The sequence below is a fragment of the Gavialis gangeticus genome, unplaced genomic scaffold, assembly GCF_001723915.1.
Source record: "Gavialis gangeticus isolate Ggan-Ray unplaced genomic scaffold, GavGan_comp1, whole genome shotgun sequence".
In the NCBI taxonomy this organism is placed as follows: Eukaryota; Metazoa; Chordata; order Crocodylia; family Gavialidae; genus Gavialis; species Gavialis gangeticus.
Window position 1 is genome coordinate 156,138,444 of NW_017728992.1, and position 18,667 is coordinate 156,157,110.

The following is an 18,667-nucleotide window of genomic DNA, read 5'->3' on the forward strand; positions in this document are numbered from 1 at the left end:
TTGTTTCCCAAAAAATATTTTTGTAGGTGAGACAACTCATCTCAGAGAGCTCTTTTTCAGACATGCCTTGAATTTAACACTTTCTAACAAAAAAGCTCACAAATCCTTGCATCATCTTGGCACTGCCAGATTGAATACATTTGGTGCAGTTCAGGTTTGCCTATGCCTGTTTGTGCCAGATACTGCTCCAAATTGTGTGTGACCCAACATATGTCATGTTACAATTGTTGCTTTGTCCACGATAAAAATAGCACATCTGCTCCAAGTGCTGATCTCAACAGTTCGGTGTCATTCTAAGAGGACTTTCCTATCCACGCTAAGGGGCTGAACCTCCTTGTTCTTTACGTCAAAAGGGTCTAATCCAAGCATGTCCTCTGTTTAATACTGTAATTAACTTTCTTAGTGTGATGTGCAAAGCTGTCATGCTCTTGAAAGTTTGCAAGTTGTACTAAGCTAGACAGGTGTAAACAACTGAATACTGGGGAGTAGTTCTTCCCTTCCACCCTCCCACCTTGGGAACTCCATAGGTCTCCTAATCCTCCTCTGAAGTCATAATGTGATTGCTACTTACATTACTGTAACCCTTTTACAAATACTTAAGAAACTGTCCCGGCCTTCGAGAGGTGTAAATCTCAAGAGAAAAGATGGCAAAGGGTTATAGAATCATTGACCAGGAACACTCTCTCTCATGGGTACTGCCACTTGATAGCAGACAACTGAGGCATTAAATGCAGGTGTCATTTAGGGACAGGCAATCTCTGATCTAACTGGGAGGCCAGTTAGGGAATTTCTTCATAGCCTCTGGAGGCCATGAAAATATGCCTCTCCCTACTCAGTCCTATATGTACCAAATGCTGAAAAAATGCGAAGTAGTTCCTGTTTGCTGGTCCCCTGTGAGGCTCAGGCTTGTGTGGGTGTGTGCTCCGTGCCACTCTAATGCTGGCTGTGTTACATTAATTTATTTCTAGTATTTGGTACTTGTGCATCAGGAGCAACTGGCTGGTATGTGGTTTCACAGCAGGGGTCCCCAGCATAATTGGAGGCAGTGTAGACATGCCATTTAAATGGTCTAAATCCCAGTTACATCAGAGACTGCCTCTGTCCCTTTATAAATGACATCTGCCTTCGACGCTTCATTTGTCTGCTCTTACGTGGCACTGCCCAGCAGGCAGGATATTCCCAGTCACATGCAGCTGCCTGTGGAGTCTATCACCATAAATGTCTGGGGCTAAGCCAGGTTGATTTTAGAGAGCAGTTTAAGATACATCCCATTAGCTAGGCTTTCTGCTGCCTGCCTGTTGAAATTCCTCTCCTCTCGAGCGGTCTGGTTTTCTTTTAGAGTTTGTTTATTAGACATCATGGCAGATTGGGAAGCATGTTCATAATTGCATATGAGGAGGATGCAGTTTACACTTAATTTTTACACTGTAAAAATTATATTAGCTGTTAGGTTTGGTCCCCTTAAAAAAGGGGGACAGAAGGAAAGAAAATTTAGCACTTCTACTCTTCCAAGATCCATCCCTTTAGTTTCCCTCTGACAGACTTACCTGATCTTCATTATATGGTCATTTATTTCCTGTCTTACATGTCAGAACTGGCAGAGAAGTAGTTACCAAGGACCACAGGTTGAACCATTAGACTTCTTAGGTCATCTGCTGTTAAAACGACTGGAGGCAGCTCACTGATTTGTTTGACACAGCAGTTGGTCTGTAACGTTCAACCATCACTGCTCTAGCATGGTTTGTCTGTGGCTCAGATTTGGCTTGTTTTCTTCAAAACTCATCATGACTAGAGGCTTCTCATTTAATGATCTATGCTCTGGAGCACAAGATGCAGGAACTGGGGAAAGATAGTGGCTGCTGCTGTGAGCTTAATTCAATCTCTCTTTGCAAATATGTATAAAATGCAAATTGTTATTTCACAGTAGATTATTGAGTTTTTGTCTTGTTCCAAACATATACTGAAGATAAATTCCCATAATGTATACATTACATGATGGCTTTCACCATGTCTGTTAGTAAAAGCTAAGCTATACAAATGAAAGTGGGCACTTGCAAGGTAGAGGCAGTTTATAGAGCCCATGAAGACAGCTCCCCTTACAATCCTGACTTTAATGTGAACCAGAAGGGCTGTTCTGACTGAATTCATAGATAGGCAATTGGGAAGGGGAGGAGTAAAATGTTGGAAAAAGTACTGGGGAAAGCAAGGGAAAAACCTTGTTAATGCAGTCAGCGTGTGATGGTCACAAGTTCCTCCTTTCTAGCCACTTGGGAGGCATTTACAGTTATTTTGCCTGTGGTAGTGAAGCATATCTGAATACAGACCGCAGCTGGATTTCCGAACTCCACAGAAGCACAATCTTCAGCTGCTGTGGTAAATCCTCCCCCATTTTAGCTCTCAGATACTTGGTAGAAGCAGCTCAGAGTCTGAACTCTGTTTTAGGAGAAATGGAGACTTGAAAACAATTGCACCATTTTGTAGGTAGGAGGGAGGGAAGGCAGAGTGGTGATAGTGAGTAGGAAGGGTTATACTCCAACATCATCCAATGCATTGAGAAACACTTCTCATTTTACGGACTGAGGAAAAGTAGAAACCCTCCTGTTCTTGGTTGCTATTTGTTCTGAATAGAAATAAAATAAAACCAATTCCAAGGATTCCCATCCTTCCATCCTTACCCCAAAGATAGTGGTAACATGCATATGAGATGAACAGCTCTGCTTAACCTAACACTTCTACAGTGACAGATAGGGGCTGAATGCTATTCACTGCTCTTGTAACATTTCTCAGCACTAATTCAAATTACTCTTCATTATCCTCCCCTTGGGAAAACTATGTCCTTTATCTGGTTCTGAATCATAAGAGAAATAATGAGGCTCTAGTAAGGTTTTGCTGTGTTACCAACTAAAAAGCCAAGATGGGAATGATCAGACCAGGAAGAAACATTCCACCAATAATTAAAAATGGGTTACCAGTCAAAGTGGGGCTTAAATAGTGTTGGATTAATCTTAGTTTTTTATGACCCATCTCATGGTTCATCCTTCAGATGGGAGGCATTAAGCTTTGTCACAGCTTGATTCTGCCATTAAGTGCTTTGCTTTTGGCATCAGCGACCAAGCACAATTCCAAAATAAGGATTTGATTTCTTGAAAGGCTGCAGACCATTCAGCAATTCTGTCCTACAACTGTTTGAAGGCAGGAAGCCTGCCTCTTTCAAAACCCATTTCCATCAATGAAGATATTCTAGTTAGAATTAGTCAGGCCCCTGTAGATGAGGATTATATTCAAGATTATTTGTGTTGTTTCAGTTCCTGTTGAACTATTTCAGGCCACTGTGCCAGAATGGATGATTTTCTGTGCACTTTTGTGTCCTTTACTGTACTTCTTTCTATGACAAATAGGAGATTTGTGGAAGTCTCTGTGTCAGCTGACCTCATTATATCTACTAAGCCAGACAAGCAGTTCTTCCACCTTTGCTTTCTCCCATCCCTTGTTAACATTGTTTGGTGTTTCCTCACTCTCAGGAGTTCCTGCTTCCCTCCTTACTATAATAAATTCCTCTTGTGCCTCCTGTCACTCCTTCAAAATACTGTCTGCTATTGCTGCTTTGTCCTAGTTTTGTCCTACAAGGTCTCTAGAACAGATACTCACTCTATGTTCCTTGCCATTGGCTCAGTCCATTCCCATTAGTTTTGTTCCTGATGAATGCAGGATGTGTCCATGGGCAAATAACACCACTTTGCTGTGCTTCAGTTTTCTATCTACAGAACAGACAGAGTTAGCTCAAAGATTGAGTTCATCAATGCCTGTGTACAGCATTGTGAGCTAAAAGAAAGGCTTGGCACAGTAACAATTTTTAGCAGGTTCTATTTGTAGATCTCAAGGCACTTCACAAATCAAGGGGAATGTCACCCTCATTTATACAGCTGGGAAAACTGAGGCCTAGATGTTAAGTGTCTTGCCAGAGGTCCATATTAGACTTGGTGACTCCTTACCAGAGTGCTTTATCTGATTGACCAAAGCAGTGCTCTTCTGAAGTATGGTAGAGAGTCAGTTACTGGAAGGTTTTGTGTTAATAAAAACATCATTCCACAGCTGGGTTTTGCTTGCTAGTAAGATGACTGTGCACTGTTTACTTACAAGTGCCTTGCAGTTTTAGAACATTACACAGTACCATACATTTATTTCCTGCGGGATTTTTTTTTAAATATTTGCTGTATGGTAATTGTAGTTTCCAGCACTTCATTCTGTGATGTTTACCTGGAATAACTGATTATCTGGAATGATGGGGACTCTAATTTCTGGATAATGAATGTTTTTTTGTAAAATAATGGTGATACAGTCCCTGAAGAGTGAGCTTGATGTTCGAGAGTGTTGCTTGGACACCCCCCAGGCTGCCTTCTATACTGCACTCATTCTGAAAGTAGTGGAGAGGACCCACATGATGTGATTTCCTGGCCTGCAGAGTTGTTCCTGGAATTAGACATAAGTTTCAGGTAATGATATGTGCTGCTGGATCTGAGCAGAAGAGGGTTTGGTGCAACTCCTGCCATGCATGGTGTTTAAAGGCAGAGTCCTGTTTTTGAATGGGCTCCCTTTGCTGCTGGGGCTTGTTGGGCTGCCTTAAGCTGCAGTCTGTTGTTTGAGAGCTAGCGGGTCTGTCACAGCAATGATTCTTGTTAGAAGTATAAATAATCCTTGTGCATGGCTCATTATTTTTACTAGATTAGGTAGAAGGTGGGGCAGGGTAATACCTTAGAGTAACTGGCTCAGAGATGCATAAGCTTGCATAGCTGACAGCCTACATTGTTAAATGCTATGAATGGACTTACTAGATCAGATGAACTGCAGAACACGTCTTCAGCCCATGATTCAGAATGCTTCGCAGTTGAGGAAAACCTGTGATAAGGCTGCAGCCTGCATTTCGGTGGACAAAACTTATACTCCAAGCCCTCCTCCATCTCTATTTTGGACCAGCATTGGGCAGGCAGTATATCTATTTTAGTGTGTTGTTCTATTGCCGGTCACTGTAGCTTGAGTATCTAAATATGCTCCTATAATTCAAAGCTGCTTCTTTAAAAGGGATAGAGAATACTTCATCCAACTGCTCTTTATTCTGAGAAGAGTTTATCATAGCTGATATCCTAAACACTGATTTAGTTAATGGAGCAACACAGGACAGATCTTAACAGTGATAAGAACCAGGCCTCCATGTGTGTTACTTTCTTCAACCATAGACCCACCCTAGTATGCTGGGAAACAGTTGATTTTTTTTTACATGCAAAACTTGTGGTAGATTATTTATTTGATGATAGGAGGGAAGTGCCAGATGAGCATGTTTTCTCCACATAGGCTTTGTATGTGTATGTGAGTGAGTTTGTGTTTAAAGATAACATCAAAATATTTTATGTATCTTCTTCAGCTTTTGGCATTGGTTTAATATTTATTTTACTGTATATATAGTTCTCTTAGCAAGAGAAGAAATGAGAAGGAAGCCTTATAGTTCTGATTGTGTCAGCCCACAAAACATTAAGAAAAGCACTAGGCAGGCTGTACGGTAAGCTGAGAGATCTTGAGAGCTCCCACACACTTATCATGACAAAAAAGTGCAACAAGATCTAAGGGCATGTCCAGATGAGCATGGTCATGCAGGATGTGGCACTGCAGAAACATACTGCACAGTCCAGTGTTCTCCACCCTGCACAGGTGCTCTGCCCAAGTGTGCGCTGTCCTTGTGTTTTTTTCCATGGGTTTTCCAGGGGTCAAAAAAATCATGGGAAAAAAAAAAGGTTCAATGCACACTTGGCCAGTGCGCGCTGCTGAAAAGTGGAGCCGGACCTCCTGGAACCATACGGTAGAATCGCTGTGGCTGCGGCCCCTGGAGGAACCCAGGACCCCAGGCAAAGCTGCTGGGGCCAGCCCAGTACTGGCCCCAGCCTCCCTTACCCCACATGGGGCAACTTGATGTGCGCCAGAGCATGCATGGCATGGGTGTTCCCCAGGTACAAGTGGTGGCGGTGCAAGGTGTGCTACTGTTACTTGTCCCGGGGGAACCAAATGTGCATATGTGTCTGGACACACCTTAAGGGTCGCCTTAGCTTTATTGGTGTATTTAACCTATCCTAGAGGAGTTTTACTGCTTGTGTTATACTGATATCAAAATGCTTTTATATTAATATAGCCAGTCTTGTATGGTAAGGACTAGAGACAGATGTTACATACACACTGGTTTACATGATCAGAGGCCAGTTTAAACCTGTAATAGAACAGAAGTTCAGTGTGTACTTAAACCACTTTCAAAATGCTGGAAACTGGTTTAAGATAAGCCTGGTTGGACGTAGTATCAGACTGAACTGATTTAGGTCAAACTGGTTTATGGAACTTCTGTCCCAAACCCTTTCCTGGTTCAAGTTAACTCAGTCTCCAGAATCCCAGGACGATTTGCAGCCCTGGGCTGTGCTGTCTGCTGCAGTGGAGCAGGGTTGGCTCTGCCCCTCTGCTCCTTATCTGCAGCACTATCACTGCTCCGCCTGGCTGAGAAGAGGATGGTGGTGGGGAAACCTGGCTCTAGGGAACAGCAGTCCCTTATAGGCTTTTCACTTGCTTGCTGGTGGAGTGGGGGGGGGCAGAGGGAGGGGGATAGGTTCCAGGCTGCCCTGGCAGAATGAGAGTGAGAGCAGGGAGGGGGCTTTAAGCCTTCCCTCCCCCAGTTGGGTCTGCTTGGCAGGCTTTTCCCCACTCACCGCTCCAGCAGACCCCAGCTTAAATTTCACTCCCTGCCTTTTGCCTCAAAATGCTGGCCTGGGCCCCACTGCCACTCAAGCAGGGAGTAGGGTAAAAGCCTTTTAGGCGCTGATCTGCCCCAGCCAGGCAGACCCTGGCTGGTGCCCTGTGTGGGAGGGGGTTTAAACACCTCTCCCCTCCCCTCTGTGCACTGGCCCAGGCGGGCATCTGGCCTTGCTCCCACTCCGTTTGAGCAGGAAGCAGGGGAAAAGCCTTTCAGGGGCTGCTCCATTCCTGCCAGGCAGACCCCTGCTTGGGTACCATGGGGGCCAGGGAAGGGGTTTAAACTCTCCTCCCCACTTCATGTGCCAGCCCGGGCTGGGGTCTGGCCATGCCCCACTCCCTCCACACCAGTGGGGCGGATGGGGAAAGCCTGACAGGGACTGCTTCCTCCTCCCCACCATGCACATCCCAGCTGGAGTCTATGTAGGTCAGGGTGGGGTTTTGACCTCCCCCCCTCATATTCAGCTGGCCTGGTGGGGCCTGGCCATGTCCCTCCCCCCCACCAACTCAGCTCAAGCAAGAAGGGGCAAAACACCTCGGAAGGCTTCACTCCCAGCTTCCCTCCAGCCTTCCAGCCACTGCTAAAGGGAAGGTAAGGCGTGCTCTAGCACCCCCAGCTTCTGGCCTCCGCCACCACAGGCATGTGGCTGCATTTCCAGAATCAAAAGTGAATGTCTGGTCACTTTTTTCTCAGTTCAATATATGCAGTTTAGACTAACCTGCAAAGACTGAATTGATTCAACCTTGGGCTTTTTGACTGTCTCTACTTAGCCAAGGAGCTCAAGATCTGCTGGTGTAAATGTTTGTATATTGATACAGCTGTGTTTATATGAGTCTTACTCATGTAACTATTTCAGTAGATTATTACACCCCTCCGAGGAGGTAAAGACTGATCTTTTCAAATGAAAGTATTTGTTTTATGTCCCTAATTGAGCTTAAGACTGATCAGAGCTAGTTTAGTTCTTTGGACCCCCTGCAACCTCATTTGACTGGACTCCTCAAACAGTTTTTTAATCTATTAAGTTCTTCAGAGGCAAGCAGGGGAAGGGATGCTGAACCAGGTGGTGGTGGTGGTGGGGAGTTACAGAGACTATGGGGAGATAATCTTGGAGCTGTTGCTTGAGGGGAGAAGGCAATGAGAGCAGCAGCAGAGGCTCTCAAGTGACCCTGAGCTGGAGCAAGCACACATAGATGAGAGAGGGCTCCACTTCTCCAATATAAACCAACAATCATCACAGAACTGATTTTGTACTCTCTTCACATTCGCACTAGCAATTTCTTTTCTGTGGGGCTGAGGGGAGGGGTGGAAGACTGTTATGGAAAGAAAAGGCCAAGGCCAAAAATAGGGAAGAGGAAGGAAAGAGATGGAACTGAAGTAAGAAAATAGGAAGGGAAAATAGGGTAAGATTGAAAACTAAAAGAGAAGCCAGGCAAGAGATTAAGAATTAATGTAAATAGTGGGTATGGACTTACAGCCAGATTCTTGGCTGCTGTAAAAGTGGATGACTACCACAGCATCACCCGTGTTGTTTTCCCCTTTGACCCTAACCCAGAGACTTTTAACAGGCCTATCCCCAGTTTCATACTGGAGTTCTAAGAAATCATAGCTCTTTTACATAAAGAACAACTCCTCCTCTTCTCCCCCACCTATCCTTCCATGACAGCGCTCCAGTTATGCAAGCTATCCCACCAAGTCTCTGTATTTCCAATGATGTTGTTGTTATGGGACTGCGCAAGGACTTCCAGCTCTTCCTGCTTGTTTCCCAGGCGCCATGCATTCATGTACAGACATCTGAGGTCCTGAGCCCTACAGTCTGGAATAAGAATAAGAATAAGAATAAGAATAAGAAGGCCTCCCATGTTGCCCCTCCTACTTGCACTTCCACCAGGACATCTGCTTCCCCACTTCACTCAGGGCTTTGGTCTCCACCCCCTGGTGAACCTAGTTTAAAGCCCTCCTCACTAGGTTTCATGTTTCATAGTTGTTAGGGTCAGAAGAGACCTCAATAGATCATTGAGTCCCGGGCAGGAAAGAGCGCTACGGTCATATGACCCCAGCCAGGTGCTTGTTCATGTTACCCTGCACCTTCTTTTTGCTCCCTATATACCTGAAGGAGGACTTTTTGTTGTCATTAATTTTTGTCACCAGCCTGAGTTCCATTGCTGCTTTGGCCTTTCTGACTGCCTCCCTGCAAATGTGAGCCAAGGAGGTAAATTCCTCCTTGGTAGCTATCCCCAGCTTCCATAGCCTATACGCCTCTTTCTTTGCTCCTATGTTTTCCTGGATTTCCCTGTTCAGCCAAGAGGGTTCCTTGGCCCCTTTGCCCCATATTGTGCACAATGGGATTGTCTCCTTCTGTGCCCAAAGGATTGCTCCCTTGAGGAACGACCACCCTTCCTGAACTCCCATCTTGTCAATGCCTCACTAACTAATCTCCTGAGCACACTGAAGTTAGCTTTTCTGAAGTCTAGGACTTCTGCCCTGCTGGTTACTTTTCCCACCCTATGCCGGATAGTGAATTCAATCAATTGATGGTCACTATCCCCTAGGTTACCTTGTACCTGCAGATCCCCCACCAGGTCATCCCCTGTAGCTAGCACCAAGTCCAGCAAGGCGTTTCCCCTAGTGGGACTGTATACTTCTTGCATTAGGCGGAAGTCCTGTATGCATGTTAGTGAGCCTGACTGCAAAGATGCTCTTCCCTCTCTTTATTAGGTGCATCCAATCTCTTCCTAGCAATTCTTCTTCTTGGAACAACACCCCATGGTCAAGAAAGCCAAAGCCCTGGAAGCGAGAGCCATGCTATGTGCTCTGGTCCATTTGGTGGAACTATTTCAAGGCACAGGAGTCTGAACCAAGTGGATTGTATTGCATAGTTAGATTATAGTTAGCAGTGTAATGTGTACTTTACTGACATTTCTCAAAAATGCTAAAGGCCAGATCCTATTAGGCACCTAAGCACAATCCTGTTGTATCAGCCTGAGTTCATGAAAAGCATCTGTTGTATAAAATACCTTCACCTTCATCTTTCAATAAATTCACAAGCAGCAGCAAGAAGAACCTACCCTCTCACCTTTTGTGCTAATGGTTTTCAAGGCACTTGAGCTGGTTGAAGTAGATGGAACAGGCTTTGACATTAAGTGTCATCTTTGTAGTTTTCCTGCAGACTTCCATGTCCATGTAAAGCCCAATTGACCAGAACAAGGAAGGCTATTTCTGATACAGCAGTCTGCCTATTTTCTCCCTAGGGCACAGTCAGGGCCTTGATTACTCATGCATTGCAGCTGGGTGAAACTAGGCGTGTTGCTTTTTTTCTTTTTAATTGTTTCTGTTTTAAAATCTGTAATAAAAAAGAATTGGGATTCGTCAAACTGCAGGAAAAAAAAAGATTTGTAGTTCTTCCAGGAGAAGCAGGTCAGAAAGTCCAACCAGCACCACCCTGGCACACCCAGCTGTCAGCATGCTCATCCAAGAAATTTGCTGTTAATGATGGACATAAATGTTTTGAAAGGGAACTGTGCCCCCCTCCCCAAAACTTTTTTCTTCAGCCTTTTGGCTTTTTCTTGCTTGTTAATAGGACTTCAGCCTCACTAGTTAAACCTGTTGTCTGCTCTGGGAATGGCTCATCATAAATTCCTTGTTTGTCTGGTTTGAGTAAAAATTTTATCCATAGAACAATATCCTTTTAGAGAGAGAAACTGAATGGGCTCCAGTGACTTCCACTGAGACACTTTGTGCTTTTTTATTATAACAAAATTCAGGGGCAGGTGATCATCTGGCTGCTAATATTGATGCTGATGGAGAGCCTGGAATTAGCACTGCTGCTTTGCTTCTGCTATGTTCTAATTCATGTAGATAAAACAGTCTTTTGTTTAGTGAACTTTTCAGTCCAGCTATTGGTTTTGTGCATGGCTAAGAGGCTGATCCTTCAAATCCCTTCCTGATGTTTCTGGGTGTGTAGGACTGATTGCTGGGTCTCTTGACCTGGTTCATTGCCCCGCCCAAAAGTGTACCTGGTGGAGAACCTGCTGGAGGTAAGGAGAATAGTAGTTTGCTTTCATAGTTTCTTTTCTCCACCAGGTGTGATGCAATTTGTATTAAGCTTATTACCCCTTAGATTGTGATCAGATATCTTGAATTAGGCCCCAAACTCCATGGCCAGTCTCAAGCAGAGGTGCCATGTACGTGGGGCCCAAGGGCCCTGATCCCTCTCATGAAGAGGGCAGTCAACTGAAATGCATAAAACTTTCCATATGTCCATCATCTTAGTCCTCCCTCCTCCCCCTGCAAAAGTAAGAGTCAGTGACCCTCAAGGATTCAACCTCTCTTCCACCCTCAAATAGTTATTCAACTGACTTAAACATCACAATATAAATACGTTTGAGTTGTGAATACCCTTTACTGAATATCTTTTACTTGGTGGTGGTGTTAAGAGTTATGGTTTCAAGCTTTGCTCTATAACAACAATGGTTGAGAGCTTCTTTTTAAATTAAAATTGATATGTTTGGGTTATTGCTTGACTCCATGAGCTCAGGCTTCAAGAAAAATAGTGGGTAAAACACTAGGGCTAAGAGGGAGTAGAGGGGTGGGTGTGTTTCACTCAGTAGGAGTTCCCACATAAACAAAAGGCTGGATGATGAAATTCAGCATACTAAGGTGCCAAAAAGCTGCCTCAAAGCTGTAACCTCATGACCAAAAGGGGCTGCCTTGTTTCAGATTGGGAAAGCAAGGGAACTGCACACTCTTCTCAACTTGGAAATAGAGCAATGCACTTGTGATGTCCCCCAGGGACAAAACAGATATTAGTCATTTGGCCCAGTTGCTGTCTTTGGCAAAAACAAATCTTGGATTAAATAAGAGTTTGAATTCCAGAGATGCATCTTGATTTCTCAGTAGGAAATTATTATAATTTAGAACCAAGCCCTAAAAGCCTGTGTCTTAATTTCCGTACTAGTAGGAAGTTGTAATCCTGCTCCCCCCAAGAGTGCTCAATAGAATGGACATAGAGTCTAATTCCCCCACAGGCCTAGCACGTAGGGAAAAAAGTAGACACCCCATGTGGCGACTTCTTTAGGACAGCTTTCTTTTTCTGCTTGGCCATGTAGGCTTCTAACAAGCTCAGGCAAAAAATCTGGTTTTAAGACAACTGCACCTGGCTATAAAATATCAAAGTTTAATGAATGTTGTTAGCTAACCTGAGCCTCGGGGGGAATCATGTGAATCCTTGTTTCTGAATTATAACCACTACCCAGTTAAAGTTGCATTGGTATTCTTATAACAAGAAAAAATCCTGATAAAATATTCCCAATAATATGGTGGAAATTTCTAAATTTCAGTTCACACTGAGCCATATGCTTCCTGCTCTGGGTAGGCTTGTTTCTGGCTTGGTAACTAATTAGCCCTAAACTTACTGCACTTCTGTGTTATAAAGCTTGTTCTGCCGCCTATTTGCATAGCTTGGCTTGAGGCGCGGTCACAGAAGTTTTACACAAGTGTATGGTATGTGGTGCTAACTGACACAGTGATAGAATGGGGATTGCTTTATTAGGCAATGCTGCCAGAGCTTGGTGCTGTGAGTTTCGGTCAGCCACAGCTTTTTCTGGGAGTTTTGCAGGATCAGGTCCCTAACATGAGCCCTGAAGTAAGCATAGACAGTCATCAGTACAGTTTCATTTTGCAGAGTGTCTTTCACATACCTTGTCCCCCAAATGACATCTATTTCAGAAAATGGCAGCGCAAAGGTGGTAGGCCTATTAGTCAGGGAGGTAAAAGTAACTGCCCCTTAGTTTAATCTGTGGTCCAGCCTATGTTCTTGGGAGAAATCATGCAGTGGATTGGTCTTAAACATGAAACCCTATTTTCCTTGAGCTGCCAAACTCTTACAGACTAAGTACAGATAGTCAAAAAGCCTGAGGCTGAACTGATCCAATCTCTGCAGGTTAGTCTAAACTACATAGATTGAATTTATAAGCAAGTGAACAGACGTTCACTTTTGATTCCAGAAATGCAGCCACTTGCCTGCAGTGCCTCAGGCCAGAAGCTGGGGGATGCTAGAGCATGCGTCTCTGCTCTGCTGGAGCAGACAGCTTGGGCCAGGGCTAGCCTGCCCACCCTGCAAGAGGGAGCTTGTGGGGATGCTGCAAAGCATCCTGGGATGCTGGGGGACTGGGAGTTAACTTGAATTTGATGGGGATCTGGGACAGAAGTCCAATAAACTGATTTAACCTAAATTGGTTAAGTCTGATATTACATTCATCCAGACTTATCTTAAACTGGTTTCAGCCATTTTGAAAACAGTTCATGTGCACCAAACTTCTGTTGTGTTACAGACTTAAGCCAGTTTCTGATTATTTATGTAGCAGGCTTACCTTTCAGAGCTTGGGTTGAATCCTACGCTTGAGATACTGCTGTTTTGATTGGTGGAGCCCATCCACCAATCAGGAGGCAGCAAGAGAAACAACATCACGCCCCTTTTCTGAGGGGAGGGAGAGAAGAGCTCTCCCCGACGTGATTGAAGACTGCAAACTGAGGTCCAGAAGACTTCAGGGGCGGAGCCCTGGAGCATACAAGGGAACATGCCCAGCACAAGGGGAGATGCATCAAGGACTGAGAAGAGAGAAGAGTGGGGTTTAGAAGAGCTGAGGGTGAAGCAGTAGCCTAGGAAGAGCCCCCAAAGACTTCTATCAGTGGGGAGCAGGGGATGGCTACAGCAGTTAGGTTCTCGGTGCGCAGCAAGGTGCATGGTATTCAGACCGTGGGAGCTGCATGAGGTGGCTCAGGTCTGCAACCTCTGGCATGCGGCTAGAGACAGTGCACAGGCCAGTGCATGGAGCAGGATCTTTGGAGCCCCTAGGGTGGCTCACGTCCTCAACCCCCAGAACGAGGTTGGGAGTTTGGTGCAGGAGGCACTTCATGGAGGGTGAGAGACCCTGGGAGCTGCTTGAGGTGGCTCAGGTCTACAGCTGCTGACACAGGGCAGCAGCTCAGTGCAGACAACAGTGCCCAGAGGGTCTGGGAACAGACTAAGCCCTGGTGCTGCACCAGGCTGTCCAGGCCTCCAACCCCCAGCATAAGGCGTAGCATCCACTACACACAGTGGTGCCTGTGGCCCTAAGTCAGGACGGTGGCAGCAGAGTCAGGCAGCAGGAAAACCTGGCAGGGACAGAGCTTGACCTGGAGAACAAGAGGTAACCCTCTGGGACTGCGGAGTAGTAGTAAGTTACCCTGGAGAGGAGGTCCCCACAGGGGAGCCCCAGCCCCCCCAAATTGGGTGTGGTATATGTGTGTGTGTGTATATATATATTATAGGGTTTATCATTTTCTAAACTTGTACATAGATTATATTTACATGTCCTTACTCTTTAATGGTTTTGTTGTGATAATAAATCTGTATATAGCTAAGTAATTGATTAACTGGATCTGACTCTATAGGGGACGATCGGGCTGTTGTGTCCCTCCACAGCACACTGCCCTGCCAATAATTCCCTCAACTGGAGAGGGAAGTATAAACCCGTGTACACCCAGGTTACACTTATAACCGTTTATATGTAATTTCTGTCCCTAACGATGCTGTCAGCTGTGTGTTGGAAGGGATGGAGCTTAGTTTCCACAGATAAGAGCTCCCTGAACCTTGTTCATCCTTTACGATGAGGCCACATTGGTTCTGCTGCACAATAAAAGAAGAGATGTGATCTGTCTCCACATCTGTGCCGGCATGCTGAGAATACAGAATGGAGAGCAGTGGCTGTGTGTGGTGAAATCTGTTTACAGCTTCAAGGCTATTGGTTAAGAGCTGCCCTGTACAACTTACATGCAGCAACACTCCTAAAACCACACATTAGAAGCTTGCTTCTAATTCAGACTAGTCAGTAGCTTTTTTTTATTTTGGGTGTCAGAAACAACACTTCATGTTCATGAAATTGCTCATAAGAGTAAAACAAGAAGGATTTAGCCTGAAGACCTTTCTGTGTATTGTACTTCCCGTTTCTACTTGCATTTATTCTTGTAGAGTAATGAAATATTGCAACTTTGTTTCAAAGTGCAAGACAGTTGCCCAGAGAGAGAAAGCAGGAGCGAGCTGATTATGCTCTAATATGGGTATCATTAGAGTATGGTATGCTGCTGTTCTGCTGGATGAGGAAAGATTGCTATTTAATGTACATGGCATTGAAGAATCTGGCCCTAAACTTAGCAAGAAGAGTTTTCAAGTCTACTTTCTGTGTTACAGTGCTAGCTCTGCCCAGGGGCATGACAAGTTTTTTCAGCACCTGGAGGTGATAGGGGGAGCTGCTGCTATAACAGTCCACCACTGAGGAACAGAGAGTAGCTTGAGCTAGCCACCATTCAACCAGAATGTAGCTAAAATATTAGCTCTGGATGGTGGCTCCAACTTTCTGATTCTCTCACTAGTATGTACCCTACTGTGTCTGTAATTTGCTTAGTTTTTGTGTTGTGATGAGAACTTGGGTTACTTCCTCTTTTTTGCAACCACTACAACAGTAATGGAGTTCCCAAGTGCACATGCCTCAGCAGAGATGCAGCAGCAGACTGTACAGCTGGGCTATTTTCTCTCATGTTATATCTCAGACTTGTGAGCCTCTTGGCTGGACTGATCTCAGGGTTTTGCCCCACTGAAAGTGTCCTTTCTCTAGGCTCCTCTTGTGTCCAGGATGCATGGCTCTGCTGCTAAACTCATTTCTGGTTCTGATTTTTGTTTTCTCTTCCTCTCGCTCGGTTTCCAGTTCTTTGTTTCTGCCCAGTTCTTCCTCCACCTCCTCCTCACGTTAAGCATCCACTTAGTAAAAAAACCCCGTTACTCCACAATCATATAAATTGCTAAGGGAGAGGAAGAGGGAAAGGGGCATCTTGAGAAATTGACATGCAGATATAATTTGTGTGTCTGACTGTGGGTCCTGGTATTAGAACCTGAATCACTTAAAGGGCTCCCTTAGAGGTCACTTGGACAATAGCACCCTAAATCAGACAGTACAAACTCTCTTTCTCTTTACAGGGTCTTGTCTCACTTTCCCTGCTTTGAGGTCCTCTCTGTATATTGCTCTCACTGTTTTCCTACTCTTTCATGTAACATTATGCTCCTGTTACTGCTAAAAAGACTTCCAGTTCACTGCACTGCAAGCTCCAGGAAATGTGAGTATCTTATTTTTGATGTCCCCAGTCTCAACTCACCTAGAAAATAAGCATCAAATATAGATTCTCACATCCTTTTTAAATCTGTCTTCGAAAGTCAGTGCTGGTTGCATGTAGTTTCAGAGGTTGTGATCAAAAGGCTACATTTAGAATGTTTCAAATTAATGTCAAATAACTCTGTTGCCATGAAAGGCTTGTCAAGAGAAGGAAAATGAAGAAAAAATTAGTTTCTCTTCACTTTTGTCATTAGCAGAAGACATTTCCTCTAAAAATAAAAATAAACTCAGGTGCCATAGCCGAGGAAAGCAGATGAATATCAAAGGATAAAGTGTCATTTTCTTTGGCACCCTGTGAGCAAGCCAAGTTCATAGTCATGAGCTTAGACATGCTTACCATAAAGGAACTTTAAAGAAGAGAGCTTGTTCAGGCTTGAGAAAACAGATCCTGATCTGACAATGCACCAAGTAGCTTTTTACCTCCCAAGCTTGAAGTATTCAGTGATAAGTCTAAGGCCCCTACCATGTTCAAATTAAACATGGATAGAAATCAGCTATAAAGTTGTTACACATTTTCAAGCACTAATTTTGTAGCTAGTTGGCTTTTTATAGCTGGATGGACATTTTTATGGCATGATAGTTACTTTACACATGTGGCTGGTCTAAATTTATTGCACAATTAACCAGTTAATTGCATAATATATGTAACATATAGCAGGGGGTCTAAGCAATGTCTAGAAACACAGACAATAATTCAGTGTAGTGATATACGTGGTGATATTTAATTGGGTATCTTTCAAAAATGATTGCAGATGTTTATTTCTACGGAAGAAGAACTGATAAGCATCCTTTACCACAGAAAGGAGTGGTGTAAGAGTGAAAACTTGGGCTGCTACTTTGTTCAGTTATGCACATGTATAACCTTTTCCTGTGAAAATGGGGAAGATAGCAGATTCCACCAATGGAAAGGGGGCTAACCCAAGTAACTGCATTTTGTTGGTTTGGGGATGAGTGGTGTTCTAAAACTCCTTCAGCTGAATTTGGAGGGAATAAGTTATATAGACACGTTCCTGATATGTAATAATTATTTTGGAGATAAAAGGGCGTAACTTTCTGGAAGAAGGGAAGAAAGTTATTTCCAACTCAGGAAGAAAAGGTAAGGGGAGTTGACTATACTGCTAAAGATAGTTCCACCTGCTTACCTGATTATTAATAAATTGCCCATAACAAAAACATGTTATCTGAGTGTACAGAGCAAATGGTGACTTGACAGATAATTCTGAAAGGTTAAAGCCTGAAAACCTACAGCTAGATAAAAAAAACTTTACAAATCTAGCACTCTTTAGCTTGTGGTTTGTCAGCAACTTTACTAAAAAGAAATTTGAGCATTAAAAAAAAAATTCCATGGATGCTGGAAATGGTGAATGCCAGGAAAGAGATTCCTGAGAGAAGAGGGTGTTATGTGGCTATTATGCACAACAACTGAGCTGTGAAGCTTAACACACATCTGGCTAACTTTAAAGACTCTGTGGGACTGGTGGAATTTTTAAGCAGTATGATATTTCAATGTGGAGTTCAGAGTTCAGTATTTAAAAATAAAAATTATAATGGAAACAATTTTCTATAGTCAAGGGTATTATCTGCTGTTTCTGGTGTTTGGCTGAGCACAAAATGCTTTGAAGAGGTCTTGGCACAAGACTGAGTGTGATTTACAATAGTAGGCACAGTTTTTGTTTTGTTTCTTCCTGTTGTAATGTATACTGACCTTTACTGATTTACTTGATTTCAAGACGAGATTCACCACCCTCCCACATAACATGGGGAAAAGAGCTCCTCATCTTGGATTTGAGTATTTGGTGGGGGGAAGGCAGCAATTTCAATAATTAGATTTTAGACATGGAAAATTATCACAAATTAAAAATGTTTCCATGTATGGAACATAATTGTGGGGGGGGTCATCTTAGATTCAGGAGAGTCTTGGATTTGGGTAAATATAGTTTTGTTTTTTTTTAGTATCTGCTTTCTTTTTTGATGGAGGTGGTCATGCATCCATTCAGCATGGTACAAGAGGTTGCTGACTAAAGAATCATAGAGAAGACATCCTCAAATAGCTTATCTGATTCTCTTAAGTTTTATTGTAATAATGGCCATGGTATCTGACCCTTCATTCAGGAATATGAATGTTTCCACTAAGACTTGGAAAACTCTCCATCTCCTGCGTGACTTATCTAAAAATTTCCAGGGCTCCTGGTCCCTTAGGACAGGGGTTTTCAACTACTTTTAACAAATGTACCCCTTCTGGATGCATGGGGAATACATGCCACTGGGTCTGCATGCAGGGCATGGGCAGGCTGGGACTGGGGCTGTGCAGGGCTGTTCTGGCAGGGGTGGGGGCTGGGCTGTGCTCAGGGTGGGGGGTGGTGGTGGTCAGAGGGAGGCTTGGGGAGGGGGGCTGCAGCCACCCTCACCAAAAGCATCTGGGAATGTCTCCTTGCTAAAAAGGAGGCTTACACCCACTGGAAAGAAGGGGTCATCACCAGGGAGGGCTATTCTGCAGTTGCTCGGGGATGTAGGGGAGTAGTTAGGAAGGCCAAGGCAGAGATGGAACTGGGACTAGCTTCCCAGATTAAGGACAATAAGAAGTCTTTTTTTAAATACATAGGGGGTAAAAAGAAGGTCCCGGGTAATGTGGGGCCCTTGCAGGACGCGTTGGGAAACTTGGTCGTCACACCAGATGACA